The sequence below is a fragment of the Mustela nivalis genome (genome assembly GCF_964662115.1).
Source record: "Mustela nivalis genome assembly, chromosome: 14".
NCBI classification, from domain to species: domain Eukaryota; kingdom Metazoa; phylum Chordata; class Mammalia; order Carnivora; family Mustelidae; genus Mustela; species Mustela nivalis.
Window position 1 is genome coordinate 64,148,137 of NC_139033.1, and position 18,780 is coordinate 64,166,916.

Consider the following 18,780-nt stretch of genomic DNA (forward strand, 5'->3'; position numbering starts at 1 on the left):
GAAAGTTGCTATATTTCCCTCCTGCATTTCCCTTCTTCTTGAGATGCTTGCTCTTGAACCTAGATACTATGCTTTGAGAAAGCAAAATATTCTTATTAAAATACCATGTCTAGGTCTTGCAGCTGCTTTAGCAGCTGAGGTCCCAGCCAACAGCCAGCAGCAACTGTCAGACATGTGAATAAAAAGACTCTCATGATTCTGTTCCCTATATTAAAGCTGTCTCACTTGTTCCCACCAAGTTCTGCTCAAATTTTAGATATGTGAGAGGAAGACATGTTACTTTGAGCTACTACATTTGGGTTAAGTGGCCCAATCATGGATGGCCTTAAAATGTAGTTGTGAGGGGAAATCTTCCTAATGGACTTAATTTTGGGTGGTGCATCTGGTATACTGTCTTTATCGAGGAAGAGAAGTGACCCGAGGTTTGGGTATATATGGATTTATGTGCAGTAGCAAATGACTTGACCATTGTGTCAGGGACCCGCTCTGAAAGAGAATGCTTGGAGGACTGGGAACATGATCTTGGATAGAGGCATGTGAGCTGACATAGGGGAGTGAGTGTGAAAAGTACAAATCTTAGAGTAGCATTTACCACAGAGAAAGCACTAAACAATCAAGCTGTCATTGGCTACCACAGTGACGGCGCAGTGGACACACATATGAAATAACCATGGTGACAGGGAAGGAGGTTATGCATGGGCTCAGTAGGCTGGGCTCTTGCACACTGAGGCTGTTCTAACTACTGTCACTGCTGTACGTTTGAGCTGCCAGCATTAAAAACCAACAACGAAGCCCCCAGTTTTGGAACTGTCTCTTGAGGTATGACCTGATGGCCAGTTGAGTATCTTAAACCTCTGCCCCAAAAGGATATCAGTTCATTTGCACTAGAATGTGCACATACTCTTTTTCCCTTATAGTCCATGCCTGTGCCACTGTGTGAGGATTTAGAGTCTTTGATCCACCTACATGGATCCCACATCCTCACATCAGACCTATGAGCTTTGCTTCAATGGGAAATAGGGTTTCTATTACAGAATCCAGAGAAGAAAAAGGTATTTAGGATTCAGAAGTTTCACCTGGGTATGTTTTTACTACGTTGCCCAATTCTGATGTAAATGAGCACTTACAGCTGCAACAGAAAGACTTTTGAGCAGTTTAGGCTCTTCAATAATGAGAGGCTGGGTCACCCCTTGGGTAAGTCCCTAGATCAGGAGAGTCTCTGAGAGTGAAAGGAATCTAGAATAGAGAATAAAGAAGGGAAAAAATGAGAATCTTTTGGTGTCCTAAGACAAATTGCAGCTGTAGAACTATGGGTCATCCCACTAATCTCCCTGTCTTATATTTCTTACAGGAAAAAAAAAAAAAAAAAGGCCCACCAGAATGCTGGAGTTGCTGCTTGCAGAACTTATAAAAAGAAATGGATCTAAGTGGTACAAGGGATGGACCATAACAGATGTTGTGATATGCCATCTGGCTCATGCTTCAAGACCAAAGAACTTATTCCCCCAAGTTCCTGGGAGTTCTGCTGGTCATTGACCTTCAGCAATCAGCACTTTTTTTGGTAAGTTTTTTTGGGCCCTTGGCTGAAGAGTGTTATCTTGCCCAAAGTCACCACTTCCCAGAAGAGTCCTCATTCAGTGAGTGGTAAATGTAGGCATATCAAGTCTAGTCCTTTTGTCCCAATTGAGACAATTCTGAAGTTGTCTATTCTAGTTATCTATCAAATGGATAGATAGATATATCAAATCACTGCTGCAGGCATTCTGTGGCTCAGGAATTTGGGAGGCGATCAAAGGGAAGTTATGATCTAGGGTCTCTCACACGATTTTCGTCAGATGGTGGCTGGAGCTATAAAACAGAGGGCTAAGATAGCTGGAGTTTGGCTGAGCATCTCTGTCTCTCTCTTTGTGTAATCTCAGGGTCTTGCCATTTGCTTTCTTCATATGGGTTAGTTGGGGCTGTCTCATAATATGGTGGTCTCCGACTAGTCAGATTGCTTATGTGGCAGCTAAATACTTCAAGAATGAGTATTCAAACAAATCATCTAAAAGCTACATTTCCTTTCATGACCTAGCTTTGGAAGACATGTATTCATTATTTTCTGTTGACTGATACGGTCAGAAAAGCTTATCAGTGTTCAAGGAGAGAGGCTGTAGACCCTTCTTTTCCATGGGAGGAGTATCATGGTCACCTTATGAAAACATGTAGCATAGGAGACTGCAGGCATTTTTGGAAAATAGAATCTGCCACATTATTCCAGCTTTGGAGATCTCACCAGGTGGCCCTATGGACTAAATTGTGTCCTAGCCCTCTACCCCCCAAATTCATATCTTGAAGCCCTTACCTCTCGTGTGACTGTATTTGGAGATAGGGATTTTAGGAGTAATTAAGGTTAAATGAAGCCATAGCAGTGGAGTTCTAATCCTATAGTATTCCTGGCCTTATAAGCAGAGGAAGAGAGATATCTTATTCCCTGCACATAACTCAGATCAAAGGCTGTGTGAGGACAGAAAGAAGGCAGCTGTCTACAAACCTAAAAGAGGGCTCTTATTAGAAACCCACCTTGCCTGACCTTTATTTGGCACTTGTAGATCTAGAACTATAAGAAAATAAATTTCTGTTGTCTAAGACACCCTATGTATGGTAATTTGTTATGGTAGCCTAGCAGACTGAGATGGATGGGCTGAGTCATTTGTTGAGATTGCGCTATAGATCCACTTCTCCATCTTCCCAATCCTTCTGTCTTTTCCATGGTGGTGTTTATCCTGATAGCAATTCCTGATAAACTTTCGATTATAATTTTCATCATCTAGTCTGTCTTCCAAGAAACCTGACCTGCAACAACCCAATTTAGGTTTCTCCTCTTGTGAACCACATGCTAATGTTCTGTGCTCATTTTATCTACTGTTTCCTACCCTTTTCTTATTAATTTCCAGGAGTTCATAGTGTATCCTAAATATTAATCCTGTTTAAGTTTAGTGATTACAAATATTTTTTCCCAAACTATCATCTGTCCATTAACTTTGTTTATGATGATTTTTATTTTATAGACATCTAGATGTTTTATGCTTTGAGTATCTACTTTAACAGGTCTTTCCTTATCCCTAAGTTTCAAAAATGTTCTTTACATTTTCTTCTATTACTTTATAATTTTATCTTTCTTCATTAGATCTTTGTACCATTTGGCATCCACTTTGAGTATGGCCTATGTAGAAATTCAAGACGAATTTTCTCTCTAGATTGTACATTTTCCCTGTATTATTTCCTTTTTAAAAATTACATTCAATTAGCCAACATAGAATACATTAATTTTTGATTAGATTTTGATTAATTTTTCTTTTCCCCTGAGAACTTTTATGTTCTATTGATCAATATTCTTTTACCATTCTTTAAAAGAAAGTTTTTTAAGATAAAGCATGCTCCTTTTTCCTTGATCTTTTTTTTTTCAAAATTGAACTGGCTATTTGTGTACTTCTTTTATTCTACAGACATTTTAGAATAAATTTGTAGAGTTCCTAAAAAATTTTCTGCTGGGCATTTTTTTTTTTTTTTTTGACAGAGAGAGAGCACAAGTAGGCAAAGAGGCAGGCAGAGAGAGATGGGGAAGCAGGCTCCCCACTGAGTAGAAAGTCAGTGAGGGGCTCAATCCCAGGACCGTTAGACCATAACTGGAGTCGAAGGCAGAGGCTTAACCCACTGAGCCACCCAGGCGACTCTCTGCTGGGCAGTTTTATTATAATTACCTTGCATGTGAAGATTAATTGGAGAGGGTTGACATCTTCAGTGTTAACTCGTTCTATCAATGAACATGGTATAACTCTTCATCTATTCAGGTTACTAAAATGCTGCCAACTGTGGTAGAACTGAGACTTCTTATCTAGTGATAATGCTATTATTCCCTGCTATTCATTTATAAAGGCATACTTAGGAGACCTAAGCACATTTAGAAATCCACAGTGTTCATCTGATACTTTTTCTAGAAATAATAAATAGATAAGTAGTCTCCCATAGTTATTTAAAGCCTATTTTATAATTAATAAAAGATAAGCAGTTGATAAACAGAAAAAGACTGTGAGCAATGCCTTTTGAAAACACAAATCCAAATGTTTTTTTTTTTTTACATATAATTTTTAAATTTTTTTTATAAACATGTAATGTATTACTAGTCCCAGGGGTACAGGCCTGTGAATCACCAGGTTTACACACTTCACAGCACTCACCATAGCACATACCCTCCCCAATGTCCATAACTTTACCACCCTCTCCCTACCCCCTCCCTCCAGCAACCCTCAGTTTGTTTTGTGAGATTAATAGTCTCTTATGGTTTGTCTCCCTCCCGATCCTATCTTGTTTCATTCATTCTTTTCCTACCCTCCCAACCCCCCATGTTGCATCTCTACTTCCTCATACCAGGGAGATCACATGATAGTTGTCTTTCTTTGACTGACTTATTTCACGAAGCATAATAACCTCTAGTTCCATCCACACCGTCACCAAATGGCAAGATTTCATTTCTTTTGATGGCTGCTTAGTATCCCATTGTATATATTTATATAACACATATTCTTTATTCATTCATCTGTTGATGGACATCTAGGTTCTTTTCCTAGTTTGGCTATTGTGGACATTGCTGCTATAATCATTTGGGTGCACGTGCCCCTTTGGATCACTACGTTTGTATCTTTAGGGTAAATACCCAGTAGTGCAATTGCTGGGTCCTAGAGTAGCTCTCTTTTAATCTTTTTGAGGAATCTCCATGCTGTTTTCCAGAGTGGTTACACCAGCTTGCATTCCCACCAACAGTGTAGGAGGGTTCCCCTTTCTTTACATTTTTGCCAGCATCTGTCATTTCCTGACTTGTTAATTTTAGCCATTCTGACTGGTGAGAGGTGGTATCTCATTGTGGTTTTGATTTGTATTTCCCTGATGCCGAGTGATGTGGAGCACTTTTTCATGTGTCTGTTTGCCATCTGGATGTTTTCTTTGCAGAAATGTCTGTTGATGTCTTCTGCCCATTTCTTGATTGGATTATTTCTTCTTTGGGTGTTGAGTTCAATCAGCTCTTTATAGATTTTGGATACTAGCCCTTTATCTGATATGTCGTTTGCAAATATCTTCTCCCATTCTGTCAGTTGTCTTTTGGTTTTGTTGATTGTTTCCTTTGCTGTGCAGAAGCTTTTGATCTTGATGAAGTCTCAGTAGTTCATTTTTGCCCTTCTTTCCCTTGCCTTTGGCAATGTTCCTAGGAAGAAGTTGCTGAGGCTGAGGTCGAAGAGGTGGCTGCCTGTGTTCTCCTCAAGGGTTTTGATGGATTCCTTTCTCACATTGAGGTCCTTCATCCATTTTGAGTCTATTTTCGTGTGTGGTGTAAGGAAATGGTCCAGTTTCATTTTTCTGCATGTGGCTGTCCAGTTTTCCCAACACCATTTGTTGAAGAGACTCTCTTTTCCATTGGACATTCTTTCCTGATTTGTTGAAGATTATTTAATCTTCTTCTATCTTGAGCATAGAGTTGAGGGTCTATTTCTGGGTTCTGTATTCTGTTCCATTCATCTATGTTTCTGTTTTTGTGCCCATACCATACTGTATTGATGATGACAGCTTTGTAATAGTGCTTGAAGTCTGTAATTGTGATGCCACCAACTTTGGATTTCTTTTTCAATATTCCTCTGGCTATTCAATGTCTTTTCTGGTTTCATATAAATTTTAGTATTATTTGTTCCATTTCTTTGAAAAAAATAGGTGGGATTTTGATAGGGATTGCATTAAATGTGTAGATTGCTTTAGGTAGAATAGACATTTTCACAATATTTGTTCTTCCAATCCATGAGCATGGAACATTTTTCCATTTCTTTGTGTCTTTCTCAATTTCTTTCATGAGTACTTTATAGTTTCCTGAGTATAGATTCTTTGCCTCTTTGGTTAGGTTTATTCCTGGGTGTCTTGTGGTTTTGGGTGCAATTGTAAAAGGGATTAACTCTTTAATTTCTCTTTCTTCTGTCTTCTTGTTGGTGTACAGAAATGCAACTGATTTCTGTGCATTGATTTTATATCCTGACACTTTACTGAATTCCTGTATAAGTTCTAGCAGATTTGGAGGGAAGTCTTTTGGGTTTTCCACATATAGTGTCATATCTGCAAAGAGTGATAGTTTGACTTCTTCGTTGCCAATTTGGATGCCTTTAATTTCTTTTTGTTTTCTGATTGCTGAGGCTAGGACTTCTAGTACTATATTGAATAGCAGTGGTCATAATGGATATCCCTGCTGTGTTCCTGATCTTAGCAGATAAGCTCTCAGTATTTCTCCATTGAGAAAGATATTTGTGGTGGGTTTTTCATAGATAGCTTTAATGATATTGAGGTATGTGCCCTCTATCCCTACACTTTGAAGAGTTTTTTTTTTTTTTAAGATTTTATTTATTTATTTGACAGACGGAGATCACAAGTAGGCAGAGAGGCAGGCAGAGAGAGAGAGAGGAGGAAACAGGCTCCCTGCTGAGCCTAGAGCCCGATGCAGGACCTGATCCCAGGACCCTGGGATCATGACCTGAGCCAAAGGCAGAGGCTTTAACCCACTGAGCCACCCACTGGCCCCTGAAAAGTTTTGATTGGGAAGGGATTCCGTACTTTGTGAAATGCTTTTTCAGCATCTATTGAGAGTATCATATGGTTATAGTTCTTTCTTTTATTAATGCATTGTATCACATTGATTGATTTGCAGATGTTGAACCAACCCTGTGCCCTGGAAAAGATCCCCCTTGGTCATGGTGAATAATCATTTTAATGTCCTTTTGGATCCTATTGACTAGTATTTTGGTGAGAATTTTCACATCTGTGTTCATCAAGGATATTGGTCTGTAATTCTCTTTTTCGATGGTATCCTTGTCTGGTTTTGGGATCAAGTTGATACTTGCCTCATAAAATGAGTTTGCAAGTTTCCCTTCCATTTCTATTTTTTGGAAGAGTTTCAGGAGAATAGGTATTAGTTCTTCTTTAAATGTTTGATAGAATTTCCCTGGTAAGCCGATGGCCCTGGGCTCTTGTTTGTTTGGAGATTTTTGATAACTGTTTCAATCTCCTTTCTGGCTAGGGTTCTGTTCAGGTTTTCTATTTCTTCCAGGTTCAGTTGTGGTAGTTTATACATCTCTAGAAATGCCTCCATTTCTTCCAGATTGTCACATTTGCTGACATGTAGTTGCTCATGATATGTTTTTATAATTGTTTGTATTTCTTTGGTGTTGGTTGTGATCTTTCCTCTTTCATTCATGATTGTATTAATTTGGGTCCTTTCTCTTTTCTTTTTGATAAGTCTAGCCAGGGGTTTATCAATCTTATTAATTCTTTCAAAGAACCAGCTCCTAGTTTCATTGATTTGTTCTATAGTTTTGTTGTTGTTGTTGTTGTTTTGGTTTGTATTTCATTGATTTCTGCTCTGATCTTTATGATTTCTTTTCTCCTGCTGGGTTTAGGCTTTCTTTCTTGTTCTTTCTCCAGATCCTTTAGGTGTAGGGTTAGGTTGTGTATTTGAGACCTTTCTTGTTTCTTGAGAAAGGCTTGTATCACTATATATTTTCCTCTCAGGATTGCTTTTGGTGTGTCCCACAGATTTCGAGCCATTGTGCTTTCATTATTATTTGTTTCCATGAATTTTTTCAATTCTTCATTAATTTCCTGGTTGACCCATTTGTTCTTTAGATGGATGCTCTTTAGACTCCATGTATTTGTGATCTTTCCAAATTTACTCTTGTGATTGAGTTTTAGCTTCAGAGCATTGTGGTCTGAAAATATGCAGGAAATGATCCCAGTCTTTGGGTACTGGTTGAGAGTTGATTTGTGACCCAGGATGTGATCTATTCTGGAGAATGTTCCACGTGCACTAGAGAAGAAGGTGTATTCTGTTGCTTTGGGATGGAATGTTCTGAATATATCTGTGATGTCCCTCTGGTCCAATGTGTCATTTAAGGCCTGTATTTCCTTGTTGATCTTTTTCTTGGATGATCTGTCCATTTCAGTGAGGGGAGTGTTATGTTCCCCTACTATTGTTGTATTATTATCGATGTGTTTCTTTGATTTTGTTATTAATTGGTTTATATAATTGGCTGCTCCTATGTTAGGGGCATAGATATTTAAAATTGTTAGATCTTCTTGTTGGACAGACCCTTTGAGTATGATATAGTGTCCTTCCTCATCTCTTAGTATAGTCTTTGGCTTGAGATCTAATTGGTCTGATATAAGGATTGCCACCCCAGCTTTCTTTGCTGTCCATTAGCATGGTAAATTGTTTTCTACCCCCTCACTTTAAATGTGGAGGTGTCTTTGGGTCTAAAATGAGTTTCTTGTAGACAGCATATTGATGGGTTTTGTGTTTTTATCTATTCTGATACCCTGTGTCTTTTGATTGGGGCATTTAGCCCATTTACATTGAGGGTAACTATTGAAAGAGCTGAAGTTAGTGCCATTGTATTGCCTGTAAGGTGACTGTTACTGTATCTTGTCTATGTTCCTTTCTGGTCTGTTACGTTTAGGCTCTCTCTTTGCTTAGAGGACCCCTTTCAATATTTCCTGTAGAACTGGTTTGGTGTTTGCAAATTCTTTTAGTTTTTGTTTGTCCTGGAAGCTTTTTATCTCTCTATTTTTAACGACAGCCTATCTGGATATAGTATTCTTGGCTGCATGTTTTTCTCGTTTAGTGCTCTGAATGTATCATGCCAGTTCTTTTTGGCCTGCCAGGTCTCTGTGGATAAGTCTGCTGCCAATCTCATATTTTTACCATTGTATGTTACAGACTTCTTAGTCCCAGAATGCTTTCAGGATTTTTCTCTTTGTCGCTAGGTCTTGTAAATTTTACTATTAGATGATGGGGTGTGGACTTATTCTTATTGATTTTGAGGGGGGTTCTTTGTGCCTCCTGGATTTTGATGTTTGTTCCCTTTGCCATATTAGGGAAATTCTCTACAATAATTCTCTCCAATATACCTTGCTCCCTTCTCTTTTTTCTTCTTCTTCTTCTGGAATCCCAATTATTCTAATGTTGTTTCATCTTATGGTATCACTTATCTCTCGGATTCTCCCCTCGTGGTCCCGTAGTTGTTTGTCTCTCTTTTGCTCAACTTCTTTATTCTCTGTCAGTTGGTCTTCTATATCATTAATTCTCTCTTCTGCCTCATTTATCCTAGCAGTAAGAGCCTCCATTTTTGATTGCACCTCATTAATAGCTCTTTTTAATTTCAACTTGGTTAGATTTTTGTTCTTTTATTTCTCCAGAAAAGGCTTTTATTTCTCTAGACAGGCTTTCTCTAATATCTTCCATGCCTTTTTGAGCCCAGCTAGCATCTTGATAATCATCATTCTTAACTCTAGATCTCACATATTACCAATTAGGTATTGATTAGGTCCCTAGCCTTTGGTACTGCCTCTGGTTCTTTTTTTCTTTGTTTTGTGGTGAGTTTTTCTGCCTTGTCATTTTATCCAGATAAGAATATATGAAGGAGTGAATAAAATACTAAAAGGGTGGCAAAGACCCCAAGAAAGTGTGCTTTTACCAAATCAGAAGAGACCCAAATCGTGGGGGGGAAGAAAGAGGGTAAAAAGAAGTTCAGGAAAAAAAAATTTAAAAAAGAAAATAAATAGAAAAATATACATATATTAGACTGGTGAATAGAACAGGGTCACCCACTTAATTTTGGTGGTATTTTGGTCTCTTAGAAGAAACTACCTCCCCAAATTTTAAAGAATGAAAAACATATATAAGTAAACACAATGAAGGGATGGAATATGACTATAAAAATGAAAAAAAATTTTTTTAAAAATTTCTAAAAAAGGAGTTGATAAGGTAAGTTGGTTGGGAAAATAAAGAAAAAGAAAGTGGAGAGAATTTGCTCAGACTGGAGACTAGAATAAAGCCCTGTGCTATATTTGAGGCCCTGTGGTAGATTTGAGGTGTATTTTGATCTATTAGAAGAAGTTGTACCCCAATATTTCTTAGAAGAAAAAATGCTATGTGTAAAGAAAAAATAAAGTTAGATACAATGAAGGGTAAAATATAACTATAATAATGAAGGTTCAAAAAAGATTTTTTTTTAATGAAAGTTATGGTTAAAATAAACTAGTTAAAAAGCTATAAAAGAGGAAAGGGTAAAAGTTTAAAAAAATTTAGCAGAAGAAAAAAATAAAATTAAAAAAATTAATTAACTTTGCAAGACTAAGGAATCTTGGGGAGAAAGCTGTGAATTCCATGTGTTGCTTTCTCCTCCTCTGGAATTCCGCTCTTCTCCTTGGTAAGTGGACTTGGTCTTGGCTAGATCTCTTGTTGATCTTCTGGAGGGAGGGGCCTGTTGTAGTGATTCTCAAGTGTCTTTGCCCGAGGCGGAATTGCACTGCCCTTACCATGGGCCAGGCTAAGTAATCTGCTCAGGTTCGCTTTCGGGAGCTTTTGTTCCCTGAACACTTTCCATAGAGTTCTGGAGGACGGGAATGAAATGGCAGCCTCACAATCTCTGGCCCAGAGGAGCTGAGAACTCGGGGCCCCACTCCTCAGTGCGCCTTTGGAGAAAAGCACTCAATCATCACTTAAGCACTCCCATCTCCCTGGCCTCCAGCTGTGCTCCAAGATCACCCAGCCTGTGACCAAGCTTCTCTGTCTCTGGCACACAGCCCTGCCTGGAGTCTCTGAGCCCCACAGATCCCTGTGCTCTTCCAGTGGGATATCCGTGGATCTTGTGGGGTCCCTGCTCACAGAGCAGTGGCCTGTGCCATGGATCATGATTTAAGGTAGCCCCAAGTTGAGAGCTCACTCCTTGGCTCTGTCTCTGTAGCCGGCTTCCCTGTTCTAATACCTGTGAGCTCTGTGACACTCTGACAGCCCCGATCCTTCTGTGACCTGACAGGGCCTGAGGCCACACTGTTCCCATGTGAGCTTCACCCCGGCTTAACCTCTGGAGTGATGTCCCTCAGTGGAGCAGACTTTTAAAAGTTCTGATTTTGTGCTCTGTTGCTATTTCAGCTCTTACCGGGAGCGGGCCCCTCCTCCCATGGTCTATCTTCCTGTCACTTTGGATTCACTTCTCCACCGGTCCTACCTTTCAGAAAGTGGTCGGTTTTCCGTTTCTAGAATTTCTGCTCTTCTTCTCTTCAATCTCCTGTTGGATTTGTAGGTGTTCGAAATGGTTTGATAAGCTATCTAGCTGATCTTCCACTAACTGAAGTCATCTCAGCCTGCTGCTCCTCCGCCATCTTGACTCTTCTACCACAAATCCAAATGTTCTTAAGTGTAAGAAAAGGTTCTCAACCTCACCCATAATTAGGGAAATGCAAATTAGAAAAATAATGATGTACCACTATTTCACCTACCAAACTGATAAGTTACTTTGAAAGTTTGATAATAATCTATATTAACATGGTGTGAGGAAGCAAATATCCATATACATTGTTTGTAAGATTCCAGATTGATGCAGACTCTTTGGAGGGAAATTTCTCAATGTATTTCAAAGGTAAAAATACACATAACATGTGAACCTGTGGTTCTATGGGTGGAAATTTATTTTTCAAGTGTACTTCTGTGCAAAACTGTATAAAGAAGGCTACTCATTATGACCTTATTGATTGCAACAAAAGGCCAGAACGACCTACATGGCCATCAGTAGGTATGGCTAAAAAATTATTTATACTTGTACACCCATATAACAAAAAATTATTTGGCCTTTGAAAATAATTAGGTACATCTCTTTTTGTGAGATGGAGTAATCGTGAAGACTGTTAAGTGGAAAGCCACAACACAAAATATATGTAAACTATACCTCTACAGTACAAAGCAAAAAGGATGCATTAATATACATGTTTGCATTCCCATAGAGTATCTCTGGAGTGATAATTAAGAAACAGATAATAGTGGTTGCCTCTGGGAAGGACAGCCAGGAACTGAGGATGGAGGTGGGAGGAAGACTTTCTTTACATTCAAGATCCCTTTGAACTGTTTGATTAAGTATTTAATGATATCTACATATTAGTTTAAAAAGAAATTAATTAAAATGATTCTGTGACTTAGTTTATCTTTTCACATAAGTTGTAGAATCTTATATTAAGTAGGTTTTGCTATATTCAGCTTTGACCTAAAGATTTTGTCTTGTTGGTTTATCACCCTGGTATTCCTTTCTGCACAAAGAGATTATTAGCCGAAATGTTTTTCTAGTAAAAATGGGAGGAAAAAACCCCGTGATTTGAACGTCTGTAGCAATGGCAACTCCTTCTATTTGAAGTGCATGGAGACTGGAATAATGTTTCATTCCATTTGAACAATATTGAAGGGAATCTCAAGAATTCTTTTTTTTTTTTTAAATCTGAAGAATTCTTAATGGACATGTATTCTGAGTTGAATTTCACCCCCATTCACAGGGTGAAATCTACTCTTTACAATCTCAGAATGTGATTATATTTTGAGATAGGGGTTTTTAAAAAGTAATTAAATTAAAATGTGGTCATTAAGGTGAGCCCAAATCCAATGTTACTGGTGTCCTTATAGGAAGATGAGATTTGACACAGAAAGGTATGGAGGCAAGACCATGAGAAGATATAGCAAGAAGGTACAAACCAAGGAGAGAGGCCTCAGGAGAAACCAATGCTGCAACCACCCTGACCTCAGACTTCTAGTCTCCAGAATAGTAAGAAAATAAACTTCTGTTGTTTAAGCCACTTAAATGTGATACATTGTCATGACAGCCCTAGAAAACTAATATGACATGATAAAGCAAAACAATCTTCTGCATTGGAAAGCGAGTATGACATCAAATATTTACTAGATGAATTTTCTAGGACACTAGTTGTAAAAATTTCAAATGGACTGACCCAGACAGGCCTCAGAGGATCAGGGCCTCACCTCCAATAATTAGCACTTTGAATTTGGGTGGAATGATAGCAGAAAGGAGGTCAGCATTGGTGAAACCTTATAGAAATAGATGTTGTGAATGTGGGCGTAATCTTTAAATCCAAAATTACTCAGGGAATCTTGGTGATCTTGTAAGTGATTCTTTAAGACAGATAACAGAAGAGTCTAATTTATACATTAGGCAGATGGCTTAGTACAGGTGGAGATCTTTCTCTCCTAGAAAACATTATAGAAAACATTTCAAAAAATATTCATAGCCATTCCTAAAAATAAGAATGAGAACTGTCTGGAAGCCAGAGAAAAAGAGGCACCCTAAAAAGATGGCAGTGGATTTGCCCCTCACTGCCAGGGCAAATCAGATGCTGCTGATAAAAGGCTAGGTTAATGTCACTGCTCAAAGTTCACTCCTGCAAGAAGGTCACTCTATCAGGAATTATCACAATTCAGGACACATTCTGGAGACTTCTTCTACAGAATGCCTGTGGGAGATCCTTGCCCAATTTCAGTGGCAAAAGCCTTGTACAGTTGAGCAAATCCAGCCTTAAGTGCATATCTTCTCTGCTTTATGCTCCAGGTCCTTCTCCCAAACTAAGGGAAACATCTTGGCCCATGGGGAAACACAGTCCAAAAGTATGAGGATGTCAGCAGTCCCAAGGGCAGCCTTCAACGAATGGGGGATGGAAGTCTTTTAGCAAACTAAGATTCTTTATACTTCTCAAAAATCCTGGGTGAACAGAACAAATAATCCCTTACATTGGTCTTTCTTGTTTGGCTATCTCACTTTGCTCCTTCGCTGGGTTTCTTAGGATTTCTTTAAAATAAATTTCTTACACCGCTTTCTGTAGCTCTGTTTTGAGGAAACCTGAACTAAGACTGGGTAACCAAGAATTAGATACTATCCGTTGATGGCCACAATGAAAGATTATTATCACATATAGAACATTTTCACACCAGAAAGACGAGAAATAATATAAATGATCCAAAAATGACTTTAAGAACACATAATATAATCAGAGGGATAAAGGAATCTTTTTGCAAACATGCTATATGAATAGGAGATTATTAAACAACAACAAGTACTTAAGAAACAAGATCTGGCAGTTATAATTTCTTAGCAATGAAAATGGTGATTGTTGAAATAAAAAATTCACTAAGTGGGTTAAATAGCATATGGGATACCCTTGATGAATGAATCAATGAATTTAAGTGAGGGGAGGTATTTTTTCTCTGGATGTAGCCCAATGACATGAAGCTTGAAATTTCAGAGATAGGAAGGGGAGATTTGGAGGTTTCACTATTTGCCGAGTAGGACTTACGAGGCAACTAGAACTGGGATAGTGGGGCAGGAGGGGAAGTCCATACAGGAAGAAATTATTCTAAGGAATTCCATAACTGAAGAAAGACTTAAATTGTGAGCCCATCAGATGCCATGCAGAATGAGTTATAAACAAGAACATTCATGCATATATGAATAAGTTTCTGGGACATAAATTTGAGCAACTTCGTTTGATTCTGATTCACTCTAGAGTTATTTATGTCTTTATGGTTGGGTACTTTCAAATGACACAAACTATTTTTATTCTAGAGAAAAGACTATTGACAGCAAGAGAAGCAAATTAAAATGAATGTTTAAGTAATGATCAGTTTTAAGTGCAATCTGATTAATTTTGGCCAGAAAAAGTTCCCACCTATCCTCTTAAGGGATTGGACAATAAAAATATCTGTGTATTAATAAATCTGATCCTCTGGATGAAGGAAAAATGACTTTCAGACAGCTGTTCACCCTCCTGGATTTAATTGGACCCTGTTGAGGTTAATGAAGTCAGCTCTATGGAGCAGACTGCCACTGCTGGTCGTATAGTTTGCTTCCTACAACAATCTCATTTCCCCCCCTTTAGTCAATGAAATGGAGAGTGGTGGTCTATACAACCAATTCAATGACTTGTCTTTGGGTGCCAATTATTTACACGGGGTCTGTGCCTACATGATACCAAAACCATTGTTCACTGCAGTTGCAAAAAAGAAAGCAAGCACACAGGCTAGGTTACGTAGACAAAACATCTGTGCGTGTTGAATTTTTCACCCTTCGATTGGTTGATTTGATATTGTGCAGGCACAGCCTGCACTTGGCATTGAGGTGCTATTGTTTCCATTGTGCCTGCTTTGTAGGCTGCCTTTCCTTTATGTAGAGGGATCTGTTTACTTTACTGGTCTTTTGACACCTAGCAGTGTTGTCTCTTTCTCATAGCTAAGTACTGAAGAAGGGCAAATCCATATGTTGCCCACAGTCTAAACCTTCTTTGCCATGTTAAGCAGTCTCTGCCCGGAATCTAGAGGAAGCCTTCCATGAGCTCTGGTAGAACTGAGCGACCAGAGGTAGTGCACAGGCTTTACCATGTCTTAAGGGAAGCAGCAGTTTGTCCATGATGTTTGATGGCTTTCTTTATCTTAACACAAAGATCTCTGGGGGCACACTATGGTCTCTCAATGTGTCCCTATTTAACTACACTCCTTACTTTTAGCTGCTTGGGCTCAGCTAACCAAATGGTGGCAGAGATGTGTATAGGAGATCTTAAATCATTCTGATTTTCCCAAGTCCCTCTGCAGTTTTCAGATGGAACATATGGCAATGTTATGTCTATTTGAAAAAGCCTTTGCATCATATGTTTATACAACTGCTCACTATCCCAAGACAAAAATTCTTTTCCTGTTATTGCCCATTTGCTGACTAAAGAAATTATCCTCTTTATGTATTCTGGTACTTTACCTTGATATCTTACATGTTTAATTATGTAGCCCTCAGTCCATAATCTATATCTTCATCATCTAAGGCCATTTTGCTTCTGTGAATCCAAAGCTTAATGATATGTTGGGAGATAAAGAAGAGATATTTGAAAAATTCTACTGTTACTCTTTTGAAGATTTTTTTTTTTAAATCATTGAATCACAAGTAACAGAGTCAATAGGGAAAGATCAGTAAATTCTCAGATGTTTCTTATACATTTCTCAATGAAGTGCTACTAAAAATGATAATACCTTAAACCTTTCATACCAAATAATCCAACTTAGACCTCACAGATTATATATAAAAGATAATGAAAATGGTTCCACTTACCCTATAACTGCGGTCACCTCAAATACTGCAGAGTGGAGTGTTGTGGTCATCTGACCCATGTTGGCACCAAACTCCATAGAAGAGTCAAGAAGAGCCTTGGGAAATCCAACTGAACCTGATTTTTAGACAGTAAAACTGACTGTAGAAGAACAGTAGTGAGAATCAACAATCATGGAAAGTTCATAACCTAATATAGGCCATAGAATAGCCTATGAGTCCTGTTGGAGGATTTTCTTATAAAGGAGATTTACAACTTGCACGCCTCCCCCCCTTCCCCCAATTTAAAGTCCTTCAGCCATTTCCAGGAATACATTTTTCTCTTGGAGATCCTCTGTACTGTGTGCCTTTTATCATGTCACAGCTGAGTGAATGATTTTAACCTGAATCATTTCCTGTTTCTATGATATGAACTTGCCTCTATTGCACTAATGGAATCAATGTCAATTTTAGCCCATAATTTTCATGAGAGCTTATCAGGAGTGTTGAGATGAGGCAATGCAACATTTAAATATTTTAAGGTTTAAATTTGACAATTACATGGCCATTCATTTCTTTGTGAATGTTTTGCTGAGGTCTCAAATCAAAGTGTCTTTGAAATGTGAAGCTTAAACTGGTTGACCTGGGAACTTCTTGGAAGAAGTTCTAGTGCATTAGCTAATGCAATACAAAGTCTAACCTGAATTAGGCATCACGTTTCGCATGCAAACCAAAGGTATCGAATTTGTGGCTTTTGCAAGCATTGTAGAAAAGGTTTTTTAAAAATACATTTCTTGATAGTGCAAAACTAGCAAAAGCCACAAATGGAATAGGTTTGCTTCTCATGGAAAACCTTTTGCATCCTGGAGCTCTGGTAAGCCTCTACAGTACTTTGCGGTTTGCAATTCCAATCTCAGAACAGGTCTGTTATCATCTTAGTTCCTTGAGAAGCTGAACAAGTCCCACACAGACCACCAGAGTGGTCTATGGGATCTTGCCCATCTCATTGGTGGGCTAATGCTTCTCCATCAGTTTCCAGCTTCATAACAGTAGGACCAAGCATCATACTCAGGAAAGCAATTTGTCTACCCCAGATGAGTAGACAGTGGGAAAGTCAGACGTCAGTGTGTCTAAAGATGGATTCAATGGTAAAATGAAATGGATCAGTCAAACTAAAAGAGAGAAAGTAACAGCTCTTAGAGACCATGGTCACAATATTTGAAAATTCATGCCAATTCAGCTATACTTGGACAAAAGTACATAAGGTCTGTAACAATTTGGGACAACATATCTTTTAGACTATATATTTTCCATCATCTTGTCTATCTATACACCAAGAAAATAAATGAGAAGGCTCTAGATTATCTATCTTATCTAAAGAGAAGAGGTAGAGATAGGGGGAAAAATTGTGAAGTTTCCTTCTACTTTATGCTTTTAAGAAGATATGGTCTAAAATCTTGATTCATTGCATTGCTGACCTTTGATCTAACCATTGGCATTCACTTTATCCCCAAGTCTAAGGATCCTAACTCTCTACTTTTTGTTGCTAGTGACATTTCCAGTCTCATTAAAAGAGTGGACTCAAGAAATGGGGAACAAAGAGAGAAAGGATATGCAAAAGATCTAGGTCTAGTCTATTCTTTAACTTATACATTGATGAGAGATAAAAATGGGGAGAGGTCTGAAACAGTTAGTTAAAAATGGTCTTTAATTATCTGTGGATTTGTTGCTTTGTTTTATCTCTATATAGTTGACTGAAAATTGGTCATGTGTAGAGCATACATACATCCATTCCACTCCAGTCTCTATGTATTGTTTAAGACATTAATTGAAGGATGACTTACTCAAAAATTATAACATTATACCTGTGATAAGCAGTAGCAAGGAGATGCACATGTTTACTGAACAAATGATAAAAAACCATTAGAGGGGCGCCTGAATGGCTCAGTGGGTTAAGCTTCTGCCTTCGGGTCAGGTCATGATTCTCAGGGTCTTGGGATCGAGCCCCGCAGCAGGCTCTCTGCTCAGCAGGGAGCCTGCTTCCCCCACCTTCTCTCTGCCTACCTCTCTGCCTACTTATGATCTCTCTCCTTCAATGTCAAATAAATAAATAAATAAATAAATAAATAAATAAAATCTTTAAGAACCATTAGAAAAGTCAATCAAAGAGTGATTATGGGACAGGGACGGAAAGAAGCTAACTGGACCAAGCTGAGGGCAGAAGAATGTTCCAGGCAGAAGGAATACCATGTGCTATATGGCTTTGTAGTATGTGGGAGCTTGGTACACTTGAGAAAAATGAAGATACAGTCAGCACTTCCAGGAATGATTTATGCTCCTGGAATATCATTGTGTTGGTGCAGAATGTACATCTCCTGCTCCCTCTGCCAGATATCTTGGCCAACATAATATCCATAGAAAAAAATAGGAATAGAAAGAAGGTCAAAAAGGCTATTTGGTTCACATGACTAATTGTACCACCATGTTAGAACAAAGACCTAATCTAGAAAATTCAGAATGCTTTGTGTAGGCTCCTTTTCCCATTGGGTCTCATTAACAATGACCACAACCAACCAACCAACCAACCAGCCAGCCAATAAACAAACAACAATAAGAAATGCCAAACCTCAGTATTTCAGTATACAGAGTCCAATTCAATATAAAAGAGTATATTTTACTTGGAAATGGGACTGCTATTTATTTCCCAGCCAATTCCCAGAATGGATTTTGAACTCTTATCACTTCAAAAATCAGGAAATTGATTGCAGTTGCAAGGTCTGGAAGAAGAAATCACATAATTACTTTCTTG

General features: G+C 38.4%; 1 long non-coding RNA gene across 1 annotated transcript in view; it reads left to right on the forward strand.

The window, feature by feature from the left end:
* The first annotated feature begins 1,362 nt into the window (after positions 1 to 1,362).
* Positions 1,363 to 18,780, forward strand: part of LOC309847931 — a 55,308-nt gene continuing 37,890 nt past the window's right edge. The window contains exons 1-2 of the long non-coding RNA XR_014302729.1: positions 1,363 to 1,561; positions 12,518 to 12,656. This is a non-coding gene — a long non-coding RNA (uncharacterized lncRNA). The remainder of the gene's footprint in view (positions 1,562 to 12,517; positions 12,657 to 18,780) is intronic.